The sequence below is a fragment of the Pongo abelii genome, chromosome 7, assembly GCF_028885655.2.
Source record: "Pongo abelii isolate AG06213 chromosome 7, NHGRI_mPonAbe1-v2.0_pri, whole genome shotgun sequence".
Classification (NCBI taxonomy): Eukaryota; Metazoa; Chordata; class Mammalia; order Primates; family Hominidae; genus Pongo; species Pongo abelii.
The window spans coordinates 110,797,958-110,808,266 of NC_071992.2; the positions used below are offsets into that span (position 1 = coordinate 110,797,958).

At 43.2% G+C, this 10,309-nt stretch overlaps 1 non-coding gene across 1 annotated transcript; it reads right to left on the reverse strand.

The window, feature by feature from the left end:
* Nucleotides 1–2,875: 2,875 nt before the first annotated feature.
* On the reverse strand, nt 2,876–2,978 carry LOC112134824 (small nucleolar RNA U13). Its single transcript, XR_002916174.1, has one exon. It is a non-coding gene; the product is annotated as a small nucleolar RNA U13 (small nucleolar RNA).
* Nucleotides 2,979–10,309: the final 7,331 nt, after the last annotated feature.

Consider the following 10,309-nt stretch of genomic DNA (forward strand, 5'->3'; position numbering starts at 1 on the left):
CCCAGCACTTTGGGAGGTGGAGATGGGAGGATCGCTTGAGCCTAGGAGTTCGAGACCACCCTGGGCAACCCTGGCTCCACAAAAAATAAAGAAGTTAGCTGGGTGTGGTGGTGTGTCCCTGTGGCCCTAGCTACTCAGGAGGCTCAGGTGGGAGGATCACTTGAGCCTAGGAAGTTGAGGCTGCAGTGAGCTGAGATTGCACCACTGCACTCTAGCCTGGGCAACAGAGAGAGACCCTGTCTCGAAAAAAACAAAGAAAAGAACAACAGAACTGTCATAGTTACAATGAAGTACAGCCATGTGTGTCAACCAGGATAAATCTCAGAAACAATGTTTTTCAAAAACAAAAGCAAATTATAGGTCACATTCAATATGATACCTTTATATAAAATTTGAAAGCATGTGATACAAATTACAGTAGTTGTAGATACGTACTTACACAGTAATAGCATAAAAGCATGCTTCACCAAAGTAGTCATCAATTTCAGGACAGTGGCATCTTGGGTGGGGGGGAATTTATAATAGGCTTCAGCTATATCTGTAACATTTGTATTTCCTTAAAAGCATCTGAAACAAGTAGGGTGAAATGTTAATAGTTAATAAACTGAGTGATGGATGCACAGAGATTAATCTCTACTTTTTGATTCTCTAGTTGGTAACTTGTTAGTTTTTAAGGCACTGTTTCTGAACTATTTACTTACTCCTCCCCACCCTGCCAGTCCCTGCTTCTGTAGGTAATTGATGCTGGGCTGAACCAGGGTGTGTAGGGCAGGCAGCACTGTCCTTTCCCACTCCTGTGCCTCCCTCTTCTTAGAGACCCAGGGCAGAGGGGTCCTGTGGACAAAGAGCACCTCTGACCTGCCCCTGGCTCCCTAGCCTTGAGATAACTTCCAGGCCTTCTTTCCCCTTTTGGTTCCTAAATCTAGGTCTGTGAACTGGGCCAAGCTGTCCTTCCAATCCCAGTTCCAAACCCTACTTAAAATTGAACCATGTTTTTTTTTGTTTTTGTTTTTGTGTTTTTTTTTTTTTTTTTTTTTTTTGAGATGGAGTCTCACTTAGTTGCCCAGGCTGGAGTGCAGTGGCGCGATCTCGGCTCACTGCAACCTCCGCCTCGCGGGTTCACGCCATTCTCCTGCCTCAGCCTCCCGAGTAGCTGGGACTGCAGGCGCCCACCACCACGCCTGGCTAATTTTTTTGCATTTTTTTTTTTTTTTTTTGGTAGAGACAGGGTTTCACCGTGTTAGCCAGGATGGTCTCGATCTCCTGACCTCGTGATCTGCCCGCCTCGGCCTCCCAAAGTGCTGGGATTACAGGCGTGAGCCACTGCGCTTGGCCTGAACCATGTTTTAAAATAACTTGTTCTGTTCCATTGTTTTTCTTCAGAGACTCTAACTTTATGCAGTTTCATTTGCCTGTCAATTCTCTAATGATTTTAAGTTTCTATTTTTTACTTTTCTTGATTCTGTTCTTTATGTCTTCCACAGTATCTTTTTCACAGTAATGTCTTCTTCTCCCTTGTGTTCCTTATCATTTGTTTTTTTTTTTTTTGTTTCAGTGTTTCTGTATTTCTTTCTCGTTTCTTTCCTAAAGCAGTTTTTAATGTGCCGGCTCCTTTTTCATGCACTCCTGTGGTTTGTCACCTTCTGCTGCCTGACCACCCCTTCCTTGAGTTCTTTATTTCTGCTTTGTCATCTTCCTGCATAACTGTCATTGCCTTATTACATTTAAAAAAAAATCATAATAGAATATTGGGTTAAAATTTTCTTCTTCTGGCCAGGCGCGGTGGCTCACGCCTGTAATCCCAGCACTTTGGGAGGCCAAGGTGGGCGGATTACCTGAGGTTAGGAGTTCGAGACCAGTCTGGCCAACATGGTGAAACCCTGTCTCTACTAAAAACATAAAAATTATCTGGGCCTGGTGATGCATACCTGTAATCCTAGCTACTTGGGAGGTTGAGGCAGGAGAATTGCTTGACTCTAGGAGGCAGAGGCTGCAGTGAGCTGAGATTGCGGCATTGCACTCTAGCCCAACTAAGGGAGACTACGTCTCAAGAAAAAAAACTTTTTTTCTTCTTCTTTGTGGCAGGATTTTTTGAATGAGTTTTCTTTCTGCAGGGGGGACGTTTTGCCACTCCTTTTCAGATTTTTTTTTTTTTTTCTGGGAGAACCTTTTGTGGATTTTAAAAATCATTTATTTTTTGACGGGTTGGATTTTTCTGAGGCAACAGTTAGCAAGTGAGTCCTGTGATGTGAGAGGGGAGGCAGCTTTCCTTGATTCTCAGCTCGAGGGCTCCCTTCTCTGTTGTAGTGAGAGGCCTACTGTTTCCTGAATGGCACCTCTGTGTAGCCAGCCAGACCTCCTCTGACTTTAGGATCCTAACCTCACTTGGGTGGGTTTCACCAAGCCCAGAGCTTCCCTGGTCCTTCCCCAGCCACTGATTCGGAGGCATCCTGCCCCTTCCTGCCAAGGTACTCCTCTGTCTATTGGAAGCTGCACTTCCCAAAGCTACCTGGGTGTCCTCTAGGCACTCTGGTGATTTCCTTCTTCCTCTCCTAGTGTTCTTGCCCTCTTCCTTCTTGGTCCTGCTCACAGTGGTTCTCATCCAGGGTGAGTCTTCTCCTCTTGGGGTTGAATTTCCCTGGGGATGGCTGGAATCCACCACCAGCTGGACTGCTGTGCAGTTTCTGGTGTTTCCTATGGCACCTGCCCACACATTGTAGATTACTGTGCTGGTTTGGGGGTGACGCCACACACAATGTGAAATTTATAAACTTTGTCACTTCCTCATTTCACTGAAGATACAGTTTGTAGGTGTTTCACACTTTCATTCTTGTTGCTCTGTAGATTTTTTAAAAAATTATTTATATTTTTTTCACGTCAGATAGGTAATGTACCAGCATCATAACAAGGTTCAAGGGTGGCACATCTCACACATGCATGTGAACACCTGGTCATCATGTTTATGAACTCCAAAGGATTGCCCTACAGATTCTGAGCAAAGCTGTCACCGTGCTCCCATCAGGCTGCTATAGAGTCCTTAGCAGGTATTCAAGGCCCTCCACAGTCTGCCCTGCCCTCTTTGGTTCTTCTCTGTGCTCTTAGGTATGACCACTGCTCCAGCTGAACTAATCTATTCACCATCCCAGGAACTCATCCCACACATCCCTTTCCCTGTGTCCCTGCCGTTCCCATAACTGCACTGTCACTTCAGGGCTTCCATGTGGTAGCTGTTGTTTGTGGTGACCCCATATGTATTTCTCCCCTCTCTCTTTCTGCTGGTATAAGAACCTAACCCACTACTCACCAGCAGGGCTAGGTGTGTAAACCCAGTTTGTTGATGTGGTGCCCTTTCCCTTGGCAACGGGGATTGTTTCAGGAAAGGACAAATGTTCCAAGCAGGGCCAAAGTCCTTCCCTCCACGTGAGCTAGCCAAGAAGCCTGCCTCTTGCCTCTAGGGTCACTGTGTCAAAGAATGTTCACCTGGGGGACCTCCCATCTGCAGCACTAAAGGACATGCTGACACAGAGCAGAGGGAGTGTCCTGGTTTAAGTCGTGGATCCACCTTGGTGGTTCCTAGTAATGAAAGCCAGTCCATCACATTTTAGCTTAAGATTATTTTGAGTCAGTTTTATTGTGTGCAACTGAGAGGATCATGACAAATACACTTGACTTGTTCTGCCGTTGCCCCTGTGCTTCATCTATTTGTATACGTTACGCTATAGGGTAGTTGTAATTGCCTGTTTATTTGTCTGTGTCTCCCACTAGAAGTTCTTAATTGCACCATCACCATCATGTATCCAGCACCTAGCATTGTACCTGGCCAGTGTTGGACAGTAAATGAAAATTCAGTTGAAACTACATGTCTGCCTTACCAAATTCTTCCTCAGGGTCTTAGACTACCAAGTCCTTCATGAAGCCTTCCTGGCAAGTGAGAGAATGTATGTAAAATGTCTCGCAGTGTGGCCAGCACAAAACAGTCTCTCACAAGAGCTGTATCCTTCTCTCCTGCAGTTACTCTAGCCAGAAGTGATGTCTTTCTCCTTGTAGCTCCTATATCTCATTTAATCAAATGCATCAACTCATACTGTCTAATACTAGAGTTTGCGTTTCTCTTAAGTTTTCAATGTGAATATAAATGCCAGGTAGCAAGGACCTTGCACAGTGCATCATACTAAAGAATCTGCAGTTGTTGGATACACTGCTGAATGCATATGTGAGCAATAGTTAGAGGTTAGATGGAGGCTAGTAATCCATTATTGGCTGCAGGAGTCCTCGTGCTGTGTGAGACACAGATAGATTCAAAGGACCCTAGAAAAGGGTAGAGCTCAGTCATACATTTGCAGAATATATGAATGGTGTTTGAAAATCTAAAGCCATAACAGCTTACCATAGCTGAAACATAGCTGTGATTATCCCATATACCCAAACATCTCACTCCTTGGTAAAAGCTGCTACTTGTCCAAGCTGAATAATTGGAATGAGAAATGAGGTGAGCAAGTCAGAGTTCATCATAACTTCAGTTCTGATAAGGGGAACTGAGTACTACCAAGAGAAGAGGCCAGAAGCTCTGGGTCCAGAACTTTGTCTCATAATTTTCACATCAGCCTCATACTTTTCTTTGCCTGTATCTTCCATATGTAATTAGTAATAGTCTGGCTGATTCAACCTTTCTTTTTTTTTTAGTCCTGTGACACATCCCTCAGGAGGTCCTGAGAACATATGCCTGTGATTCAGCCTTTTTAATAGAATGTAAGCTCCAGAAGGCCAGGGACTTGGTCTGCTTTGTTCATTGCGGAATCTCCAGTACCTAAAATAGTGGCTGGCCCCTATGTATTGGGTCATAGCAGGTACTACATTCACCTCTGTACTATGTTGAATACAGTTTATTTCCCTTGTGTGTGCCTTGCTAAAATATTTATGTTTAAATTTCTGTATTTGATACACATTGTGAAAGGACATTTTCAAGTCTAAGTCCCATGACTTGGAGTTTGCCTGTGTCTCCCACTAAAAGCTCTCAATTACACCATTGTGTGCCCAGTACCTCGCATTGTGCCTGGCCAGTGTTGGACAGTAAATAAAAATTCAGTGTCTTATTCACTGAGGTATAGTGCCTAAAACAGAAGACTTTCCATAAATATTTGTGGAATGAATGACTTAAATATTTGATTAATGAAGTTTAAGTTGAGCAAAGAAAGGAGAACTAGTAGCTTAGATTTACTAAGAATACTATGCCACATTTATTTGTTTATTTTTAGAGACAGTCTTACTCTGTTGCCCATGCTGGAGTACAGTTGTATGATCATAGCTCACTATGGACTCAACCTCCTGGGCTCAAGCAATCCTCCCACCTCAGCCTCCCAAGTAGCTGGGACTACAGGAATGCACCCTCTTCCCTGGCTGATTTTTAAATTTCCTGTAGAGATGGGGTCTTGCTGTGTTGCCCAGGCTGTCCTCAAACTCCTGGCCTCAAGTAATCCTCCCATCTCAGCCTCCCAAAGTGCTGGAAGTACAGATGTGAGCCACCGCTCCTGGCCTATGCTACATTTATTTTAACGTCTTTATCGTTCACAAGTTATTTCACAGGTATCCCCTTACTTGAGTCTTGCAACAACCCTATGAGGTTTATTTTGCCAGATTTATAACTGAGGAATAAGACTCAGAGGAGTCAGAGGGCTTCTCTAAGATTATTTAGCTTGCAGATTGGAACTTGAACCCAAGCCTTGACTCCTAATTTTATATTTGTATGAATTCATACAAATGTCATAGGAAATTATCCACATTTTATAACTAGAATTATAGAATCTGAGAATTAGAAGTGGCCTCACACATCACAAATCCTGAACCCCTCACTCATTTTTCAAAAGTGGAAAATAAGAATTGGAAAGTTTATATATGTATCCAAAGGTACACATCCAGTTTAGGAGTTTCAAAAAGCTGGCCAGGCACAGTGGCACATACCTGTAATTCCAGGAGTTTGGGAGCCCGAGGTGGGTGGATCACCTGAGGTCAGGAGTTGGAGACCAGCCTGACCAACATGGTGAAACCCCATCTCTACTAAAAATATAAAACTAGCCAGGTGTGGTGGTGCACACCTGTAATCCCAGCTACTTGGGAGGCGGAGGCAGGAGAATCGCTTGAACCTGGGAGGCGGAGATTGCAGTGAGCTGAGATGGCACCACTGCACTCCAGCCTGGACGACAGAGGGAGACTCCGTCTCAAAAAAAAAAAAAAAAAAAAAAAAAAGCACTTTGGGAGGCCAAGGCAGGCAGATCACAAGGTCAGGAGTTCAAGACCAGCCTGGTCAACATAGTGAAACCCCGTCTCTACTAAAAATACAAAAAATTAGCCGGGTGTGGTAGTGGGCACCTGTAATCCTAGTTACTTGGGAGGCTGAGGCAGGAGAATCGCTTGAACCTAGGAGGCCGAGGTTGCAGTGAGCTGAGATCGCGCTACTGCACTCCAGCCTGGCGACAGAGTGAGACTCCATCTCAAAAACAAAAAAAAATTTTTTTTCAAAAAGCTGGCCGGGCGTGGTGGCTCCTAGCGTTTTGGGAGGCCAAGGTGGGTGGGTCACTTCGCCCAGGAGTTTGAGACTAGCCTAGGCAACATAGTGAGACCTCATCTCTAAAATAAATAAATAAAAATTATATATGTATATATATACACATATACACACACACACACACACACACACACACACACACACACACACACACACACACACACACACACACACACACACACACACACACACACACGAATTACAAAAAGCTGGCTTCTCCAGCCAGTGCCTCTGTGTGTTACCTGGTTTCACTCAGCCTGAGAGTGTGCATTGAGCTTGTGAGAGACCAAGTTGCCCTCTGCTTTGTCTGCATCAGAGGCCCCTGAAAACTAGGCCCCTTTCTGACAGGAGCATGGCCCTTCTTGTAGGAAACTCATGTTCTCTCCTTCATTTTTTTTTCCTTCTCTTTTGTATACCTTGCATAGGGGTAAGGTGGGTGGGACTTGTGGAAAAGGTAACCCAGCCAGGGTTCCCTACTCCTGCCCATTTAGGAACTTTTTTTTGTTTGGTTTTTTAGTGTTTTTTTTTTTTGGAGATGGAGTCGCTCTGTTGCCTAGGCTGTAGTACAGTGTGCAAGCTTGGCTCATTGCAACCTCTGTCTCCCGGGTTCAAACAATTCTCGTATGTCAGCCTCCCAAGTAGCTGGGATTACAGGCATGTGCCACCATGCCCAGCTAATTTTTGTATTTTTAGTAGAGACAGAGTTTCACCATGTTGGCCAGGCTGGTCTCAAACTCCTGACCTTGGGTGAACCACCTGCATTGGCCTCCCAAAGTGCTGGGATTACAGGTGTGAGCCACCGTGCCTGGCCTGAACTGGTCTTGATAGAGGCCTCTGAGCTTGAAAGTTAATAAAATAATAACCCATTTCTTTCTCTGATACCTCCTCGTGTAGACCCTACCCCTACTAAGAGTTCACATTGCACAGAATCTAAAAGAATCTTGCCTTCTGTCCAGTGGGAATGACTTTACTAGGACTGTCGGGAAGATGAATTCCATTGTTTGGCCTTGCATATCTCTATGAGTCAAAACCTGACAATAGGAACAGCTCAGTCTTAAAAAGTTCAGAGATTACATTCAGTAATATCACTTTTCATTTAGTTTATGAAAATCAAGGTCCCAATTTGTAAGAATATATGTTCAAGAAAGTTTACTATAGCTTTATTTGTAATAGCAAAAACCTAGAGATAATTTGAATTTTATCAGGAAGTGTTTTAAAAAGTATGGTTCATCTATAATATAGAATATATCATGCAATTTTTTTTTAAATGAGTTGAGATTACCTATGTGGACTTGAAAAGCTGTGATACATTCGTAAGTGATAAACATTGCAGAGTGATGTTAATGGAAAATGTTAAAGTAAGATCTTACTTTGGAGAAAAATAAGGAAATCTTCATATGTGTGTATACATGATTATATGAGCCTGGAGAAAGAAGTGGCAAGATGCCACCTCAGCTATTAAAATTTGTTACCGTGAGAGCAGATTTGGGCTGGGGGAGGAGATATTAACACGTCTGTATTTGACTTTTACAGCAAGCATGTATTGATATTGTGATTCTTCAATAAAGTGAAAATTTTGAGGAACATGGGTTTGAGATAAACAGATGGATTATAAGCTAGTTTTTATCACTTAATATTCGTGAGAGGTTTGGAATTAATAAATTACCTAACCTCAGTCTTCATCTATAAAAAGGGAATAACACCTACCTCACAGTATATAATTAAAGGAAGTATACGAAGCTTGTAACATTATCCTTTTATAAATGTTACTTTCTTTTTCCTTCCACATAAGTGATTTGGAGTAGAATATTAAAATAAATGCGGAATGCGTTGGCTCCGCTTCTGGTGTGTGTTCTCTTCATGTTCTCAACTTGGCCTTGGCCTTCCAAAGAGGTGGATTAGTGTCTCCACAAAGATCCAGCAGATAATCACTATTTCTCCCTTTAATCCTTTTAGAGACAAAGTAAGAATAATATACAATGGTACCTTGGCCCTCCAGGGGTTGGTTACCTGGTACCTCAGTGATTACTAACCCAGCTGAAAAGCAGGAAGGAAGGAGATAGGCTTTTGAACAGCCAAAACAGATGTCTAAAGTCAAGCTCTCCTGGATCATTTATTCTTAACTTAGACAACAAAATGAGGTTTTTCCAGCTTTGGCACGTTAGTGGGGATGCTATGGCAGGTTCCCTGAGAGGAGCCAGAAGTGATAGCCTGGTTTGAGCTGAGGGGTCTGTGGAATACTGATACTCAAACACAAGAGCTCAAGAAGCCGGATGGTCTGGGCCCACACGCGGTTTTCACAGTGAATAACTGCTGTTCGTAGTGACAATGCTGCATTATTAGAGAGTAATTAATTCATTTTTCGTATAATCTTGCAAAGGCTCTTAGAGTGTGACATCATTTAGGAGGTATTACCACCAGATATGATTAAACTCCCTCAGTTTTTCTGCTAAGTTTTGTTTTCATATCAGTGTCAGAATTTTAACAGTGGTCTCCATCCTACAAGGGAAAGATAGAGTAGCTGCCTTTAGTTAGAAATATACATAACCAAGAGTGACAGGCATTAGGAATTGTTCAAAAAGGATCTTAACCTGGAACAGTGGAATGATTTCCTACAAGTGCATTATTTGCCTTTTGAGTAAAATAAGGTCCACTATCTATTATCCATCTTTGCGGCCTGATGAGTTTTAGAATTCAGAGCTTTTCAGATTTTTTGAAAGGAAATATGTATGTATACAATAACCACACATCACATAAAAGCCCTGGCAGGGTCTAAGGTAACACACTAGAAAAAGCATTAATATTTCTGCAGTGAAATGTACGAAGAACTAATTAGGACAAACTGTGTAGTTTATTTAAATAATAAACCAGTAGGCTGTGTGCGGTGGCTCATGCCTGTAATCCCAGCACTTTGGGAGGCCAAGGTTGGCAGATCACGAGGTCAAGTGATTGAGACCATTTTGGCTAATACAGTGAAACCCTGTCTCTACTGAAAAAAAATATAAAAAAATACAAAAAATTAGCTGGGCGTGGTGGCGGGCACCTGTAGTCCCAGCTACTGGGGAGGCTGAGGCAGGAGAATGGCATGAACCCGGGAGGCGGAGATTGCAGTGAGCCGAGATCATGCCACTGCACTTCAGCCTGGGCGACAGAGCGAGACTCCGTCTCAAAAAAAAATTAGCTGGGCGTGGTGGCACATGCCTGTAGTCCCAGCTACTCTGGAGGCTGAGGCAGGAGAATCACTTGAACCTGGGAGGGGGAGGTTGCAGTGAGCCCACATCACACCACTGCACTCCAGCCTGGCGACAGAGCGAGACTCCATCTCAATCAATCAATAGATAATAAACCAGTCAATGAAAGAGTGGAACAAATATAGATTGTAAGTACTCTAGTAGTCATTTTTCTAAGGAAAACATTTTATAACTCTTTTAATATATACAGGTTCAAATTCGGCTAACTATTCCTGTGCATACACAAAGGATGAACATGTGTAACCTCTGGTGTTTGTACATCCTAGAGGAGAGTAACATCAGTGCCTGTCCCAGCAGTAGGCTGGCAGGGGACATCTGATGCCAGCAGGAGCAGGATTAAATGCAGCACTCCAGCAGGTGCCCCTTTTAAGGACTCCTTGCCACCCATGTCATAATGGTTCATTAATCTGGGTTTCCATCTCTTCCTTTTTAATTATGAAAACTGCCATAAACTCATGTTCGCTGATAAATGTACATGGCTCAAAGCCCACCATTG